The 6,853-nt window shown below is 52.9% G+C and overlaps 1 pseudogene; it reads left to right on the top strand.

Moving 5' to 3' along the window:
* The first annotated feature begins 1,575 nt into the window (after nt 1-1,575).
* LOC111824792 lies at nt 1,576-2,021 on the top strand (annotated as a pseudogene).
* The last annotated feature ends 4,832 nt before the right edge of the window (nt 2,022-6,853 follow it).

Genomic DNA, 6,853 nt, shown 5'->3' with positions numbered 1-6,853 from the left:
TTCTCTCTCTCTTATGTATGTATGCATGTATGTATGTATGTACGCATGTATGTATGTATGCATGTATGTATGTATGCATGTGTGTATCTATTATCTATCTATCTATCTATCTATCTATCTATCTACCTACCTATCATCTATCTATCTATGATCTATCTATATCTATCTATCTATCTATCTATCTATCTATCTACCTACCTATCCATCTCTAAGACAGAGACTGAGACTGTCTTAGAGAGCTGAGCAAGCTCGAGAGAACAACCTGATTTACGTCTTGAAATCCCAGAGTCCTGCACCGCCTGGGCTGCCTGGACATTATCATCCCGAGTGACTAAGAGAGGAAGTGAATGAATGGACCCTCGAAGGTGAAAGGATGCACTCAGGCTGCCTGGTGACAAAGTCAGGACTAGAGCCCTGTCCCTGCTCCCCCTGGGCCTTCTGTCCTGTCTCCATGTCCTCGATTCTCCCGTCCCCAACCTGGACAGTGCCCCTCACACTGCTGGGCTCCAGGCGCAAGCCCAGGTGGCAGTGCGGCTCTTGGCCCTGGCGCCGATGGTGGGTCCTGTCCCCAGCTGTGCCGCGAGCTGACTGCAGGCCCTGACTTGTCACTTCATCTGTAGACCAAGGAACTGGATCTCCACTCAGGCTGCACGTTAGAGCCACCGGAGCGCCTTCTGGGGAAGTGGGCGGTGGGGCCCGGCTTCTTGGCACAGATGGTCCAGCTCAGCCTTGCTCCCAGGAGCCCTCCCCACCGTGGCTGTGCAGAGGGGGAGCCCCGAGTCTGGGGTGGGCCCAGTTTCTATATTTAAAAAAACTTGGGTGCCTTTGATGGCTCTGGCGATTCGCTTTCACTGGACTGAGGAGTTTTAAGACTCTCCTCTTCCATGACTAGAGCATTTTACTTGTTTGTTTTTGGTGTTTGGCGAGAAGTAAGGTGCTCAGCACCGAGGGACACCAGCTCATGTGTTCACTCTGATTTGGCTTCTATGGTGTTTCCAACCATCGTTGCTGTGAATGAGTTAAACCCTCTGCCTTAGCAACACGCTGCTGAGCCTGTCCACTAGAGCGAGAGGTAAGACTTGTGAAAGTTCCGCCGAACTGTGACGGTCACACGCTGTCATCCCTTCGTGACGGTGATAAAAACAGAAGCCTTAATTCAATAAGCAAACCTCCTTGGCGGTAAAGTTCACACAGAGACTCGAGTTTAACTCGGAGCTGATATCTGCTGCCTCTGGGTCACTATCCGTAGCACCATTTACACTGTATCCACAGGAAGTCCCAGGAGGAAGGAACGGCACCGTCGCTATGTCTACCACTGTCTATAAAACATGAACACGAGAAGCAGAAAACTGTGCAGACAATGTCTGCGGTGCTGAGACTGTGCCCTTGAGTTTCACCGTCCCTTGCAGGTGTGGCGCTAGGGCAGCCGGAAGGCGGCCGACTTGGATGAGGGTCAGGACAGGAGCCACTGGACAGTGGTTTGCGCACTAGGTCTTGTGCTGGGGGTGGCATGCCGTGTGGCAGCCTGGGGGCTGTCCCTTCCAGAGCGGCCGCCCGCCTTCCTGCTGGCTTCTGGCTCAGTGATGGCCTCTGTCTGTGTTTTTCTTGCTACAGATGGGCAGAAGAAGGTTCAAGAAGAGTTTGACATCGACATGGACGCGCCCGAGACAGAACGTGCGGCCGTGGCCATTCAGTCCCAGTTCAGAAAATTCCAGAAGAAGAAGGCAGGGTCCCAGTCCTAGCAGGGGAGCCCCTTGCTAGTCTGCCGGGAGACACCGAGTTCAACCATCATCCGTCAAGCAATGAAAGGAAACATCCGCGAGAGCCATCACCCGCACACAGCACACGCCCCACAGCCCCACATGCATGTACAGAGCCCCCGACACTCACTCACGCCCTGTAGAAGGTGTAGGCCATGCCACTGAGCGTGGCTTTATCTCTGTGTTCATCTCCGGTATCATTCCTCCTGCAACCGCTTTCCTTGGTGTTGTAATAAAGTGGAGCTAAGATGCGTGATTCAAGTGTCTGCCTCCGTCTCTCCCTTTCTGTGAATCGGCGACGTTCCCACTGCTGAAGGACTGTAAGCCGATGTCTGTTTTCTCCTTCCCTTAAGATTAGAGCTGAAACACGGTGCCTCTGTCCTTTCTCTCTTCTGCTGAGGGCGAGAGGCCCATTCTCACCTGCTGGGCTCATTTGGAGAGTCCTAAATGTATGGCGGTTGCAATACATTGTCTTCTTGCGATGGGAAGAGAGCCCTGCACCCAGGGGTGCCAAGGACTCAGAGGTTTCGCTGGGGAATGTGACCCATCCAGGAGAATGAGGGAGGGGGATGCATCTGTGTTTGGCAGGTGTCATCAGGTTATTAGCTCAGCAGGAGATTTCAGAGCTCCAAATGGATGCCCCCCCCCGCCAGGTGAGGGCCATTCTGCCACTTACCAGCAGCGCTCAGCACCTGGGCTCCAGGGCCTGGTCCTCCTGTCTCCCCCACCTCCCCAGCTCCTCGCGCTGTGATTGGCTACCTCTTAGGGTTACTCACCACACCTGCAACTTGGAGACACTCTCCGTCTCTCTCCCGTCCCATAGCTTCCCCTGCAGAGCTCACAGGTAAGCAGCTTTGCACACCCCACCTCCAAGGGCTCCACAGGCAGCAGGAACGGTCCACTGGGTGGGGAGGGTGGAGTCAAGGGCCAGGGGGTTAGGTGTGTGCCTGCCCGGGGGCTCCAGGTGGCAAGACCCCCCCACCCCCTGCGTCTGGCTGTTGTTTGGACGTTGCCAGGAGAGAACCTGTGTGGAAGTCACACCTCGCCCTCAGCACCCCGAGAGTCTGCATGACAACACGGTGTTCCTCTGGGGGGTGTTGGTGTGTTCCCCTTGGCAGCTCCTTAACCAAGGGTCCTGGTGGAGTGTGAGAAAGGGTGGGAGTAAGAGGGACTCTGTGTGTGTGTGTGCTCACACGAGTGTGTGGGGGGGTGCAGGTGGAAGGTGTGGCGGGAGCTGCGAGCAGCATGAAGGTGATGATGGGCAGAGGCGCAGCTGCTCCTGTTTGCCGTCACGAGGGCACAGGTGGGGAAGACCGGCAGGCGTGGGAGGATTAACTGTCTAGAAAAATCCATCTGAAAATGTGTTGATTGGTTAGTGTCAGGAGATTTCTCCTGCTGGACAATTTTCAATTAGGGATGAGGGTGGGGTGGGGGCCAGCAGTTCTGGGTTCCTCGGATGGGTTTCTAATAGAGAAACGCTAACTGGAATCACTTTGGCCCTAGGGACCAGGCAGGGCTCCCTGGGGTATGTTGTGGCCTTGGGTCTCCACTGAAAAGGGGAAGCAGGTTGAGGGACACGCCATAGAAAGCTTCCTGAGGGGTGTGTGTGTGTGTGTGTGTGTGTGTACACAAACGCCACATAAACCAGAAGGTGTGATGTAGGCTTCTGCGGAGTTCCCTGAAGTACCGACGGAAAGGAAGCTGGGAACAAAATAACCGCTTACATAACTCAGATGCAATCCCTCCACACCCTGTGTTCCCAGCACCCCATTGTTCCTCATCCTCTGAGCTGTTCACAGACCGGAAGCAGGGCCTCCCTCACGGGGTGTGTCTGCCTGGTGGCCGGGCCTCCTCCCACTCTGACCCGCCTGGAAGCAGATCTGGTGTTAAAGTGAGGTTGCTCCCCCTGGAGGGGACCGTCCCTGCAAAGCAGGACATCCCAGGGAGTCCAGTGTCCCAGAGACAGGCCGCGCTCACTCAGCAGTAATGGCCCAGCGGTGCCGGAGAGCAGGGTGAGGGCTCTGATGGTGGGAGAGGCCCCGCAGGGTTCTGACACACCGCCCTCATCCCGATCACAGGTCAGGGGTACCTCTGACTTCCTGTGAGCCACAGGGATGAGTCTAATTTTTCCCTCTCAGCTGGATTCACGGGAGTGTGGAACTCCAGCCAACAGCAAGCGGAAGACTTTAACCTGCCTCCTCTGCCTGGGCTTTGAGGGTGTTGAGTCTATGACCTCTGAGCGCCCGAGGAAGGCGGAGTGGCCTAGTTTCCAGTCTTCGGAGGGCCCTTCCTACCCCGTGGGCTGCAGTGTTCACCCTAGAAGGAAGGAGAAAACGCCCTCAAGGTGTCCCCAAACAACGTGGAGCATCACTAATTCAACTGGGCTTCACACATATTTATTAAACTCCTACCATGCATATGTGCTTGGTGCCATGGCCATCCCCCATCAAGGTGTGTGGGAAGAGGCCAGATGAACAGATGCTGAAATGGGGAGGTTCATGCTGCAGCAGGACAGAGGGGAGGCAGCTCAGGCAGGCTCGGTCAGGCTGGGAGGGTCAGTCAGGTCTTCCTGCGGAACTGCCACTCTCAGCGATCCATCAGAAAGGTGATGGGAGTTCCAGGTAAACAAGGGTGTGTGGCTGGTTGCTGGAGATGTATCGAGGCAAAGCCCAGGAGAAGGAGGTACTCAGACTTGCAGACCCAGAGGCACAATTTATCAGAACATCCCAGCTTGGAGGACGTGGCTCTGCAACTCCGACTTGGGCAAGGAGCACCCCAACACTTGAGACTTGGAACTGGGTTCATCTTTGATGTATAGGTCAGTCGGCCAAGAGACTGCAGAGAAGTTGCCTACCTTGAGAACCTGGTTTCCTTATCATCTAGGTGATGATAACATCTACTTGGCAAGATGCATGGAAAATGTTAGGAATTAAAATGAGATTAAATACCTGAGAGCCTGGCTCGGTGTAGATGTCTAATAAATGGCAGCCATTAGTAATGGAAGACCTATGTGATAAAGAGTCAATCATTGCCTCCATCACCAACACCCTTCCTCCCGACTCAGCCCAGCCCAGGGTTCCATGGGCTTCTGCTTCTCTTGGCTACAGCCAGGTGGGTCAGTGGTAGAAACCTGACCGAAGGGGTGAGCTCAGCCCATTAGAATTCTTCTTTTGTGAGTCTGGCCTAATGGTCATGAGAAATGGGCCAGTTAATGGCAAGAAGTTGCTGAATTGGGGTCAAAGCTGGTATTGTGGCAAAACAAACTTTTGTTTTTGCAGGAAGTGGCAAAAGTCCATTTGGAGAGAGATGCAGAAGGATGCATGAGAGGATTTGAGCTCCAAGATATATGGGCCCACAAGAGACAGAGGGTAGCCTAGACTGACTTAGTCATTTGATTGCAATGGCAGACTCATGGAAGTGGTCACTGAGGTGGGGTGCCTTGGTCAGTCTTCTGTGTCCAGTATCTTGTCAGCTCAGGCTGCTATGACAAAATTCCATAGACTGAGTGGATTAAACAATAGACATTTATTTCTCACAGTTCTGCAGGCTGGTAGTCCAAGATCTAGGTAACTGCAAATGTGGTTCCCCATGAGGGCTCTCTTCCTGGTTGGCAGATAGCCTCCTTCTTGCTGTCTCCTCACATGGTGGAGAGAGCAAGCTTTGGTGCCTCTTTTTCTTATAAGGGTACCAATCCCATCATGGGTTTCCACCCTCATGACCTCATCTATACCCAATCACCTCCCAAAGGCCTCATCTCCTAATACCATCCCATTGGGAGTTAGGGCTTCACCATGTGAATTTCTGGGGGACAGACATTCAGTCCATAGCACCCACCTTTGCAGGAACAGGGCTCCTTTTATCACCTATATATATAAAACAGCCTAAGCGACCAGCCCACCATCCGGTAGCTATGACACACACTGACCACCAGGGGGGCAGATGCACAACGCAGGAGTGGAAACCACAGGCATGGAAACATGGAATAGACTGATGGATCTCAGAGAGAAGCGGGGAGGGCAGGAAGAGATTAACCAAAGATCTTATATGCATACTAGAGGCCTGGTGCACAAATCCCTTGGCCTGGCCTGTGCCCTCTCACAATCCAGGACCCCTTGGGGGATGTCGGAGAGCCAGCTTCAGCCCGATCCCTGCAGGCCAGGCCAAGGGACCCCACCGATGCACGAATCTGTGCACCGGGCCTCTAGTATACTATAATGTGATCAGACTGGATGACACATTGGACTCCATTCACTGCCCGGCTGGTTTACTGCATGGCTCAGATTCACACCCACTGCCCCATCACTACTTCCCCTCAGTTGTTGCTTTAGCGTTAGCTCTGTGTCCTTTGTGGCTGTGACCGTGGACTCAGTCACATTGCCCTTTTGGAGGTAGTTTATTCTTTTGAAAACATGCTTCATTGAATAAGAATTGAAAGATGAATGAAATGCTGCTTTATGTGACCTCGCAGGGTGTTAAAGGTCCACAGAGCAGGAATAATAATGGGTTTGGTCAGGGCCCTAGCAGGCTTTATGGAGAAAACAACTAGAGAATTGTCAAAAGTGGAACCACAGAACTGTTCTTTCTCTGCTCCCTGCCTTGTAGAGTTGACCTAGACATGGAGATTTTGAACCCCCCCCAGACTAACCATTCTCATTATTTCTATGTGCCTGTGCTTCACCTACCCTTCTTGAGGGAGCAGACCGCCCTGGACCTGTGTGGTCCGCAGAGCCAAGCTTTGGTTTGATTCAGCCACTACTACTGGTGATGTCCTGTGCAAGAACCATAACTTCCTCTGACCTCAATTTGCTCCTCTGTCAAGTGGGTCTATAAGAAGTCCTCAGGATGGTAGGAAGGGAATGGAGCCCTTTTTTTTGTGTCAGGATGAACAAGCCACTGAGCAGTTTATGTGTATTATTTCATTTAATCTTAACTATCTTATAAAGTAGGCACTTTATCCCCATTTTACAGATGAGGAAATGAAGGCTTAGAGGGGCTAAGGAACCGCTCAGGGTTGTGCAGCTAGTGAGGGAGGAGGTGGGATTTCTGACCTGGGTCTGAGAGCCCGCAGTCTTGACACCTACATCACCCAATAC

The sequence above is a fragment of the Myotis lucifugus genome, unplaced genomic scaffold, assembly GCF_000147115.1.
Source record: "Myotis lucifugus unplaced genomic scaffold, Myoluc2.0 scaffold_7121, whole genome shotgun sequence".
Lineage (NCBI taxonomy): Eukaryota > Metazoa > Chordata > Mammalia > Chiroptera > Vespertilionidae > Myotis > Myotis lucifugus.
The sequence above is the reverse complement of the archived record's forward strand: the minus strand, read 5'-3'. Positions and strand labels throughout refer to the sequence as shown.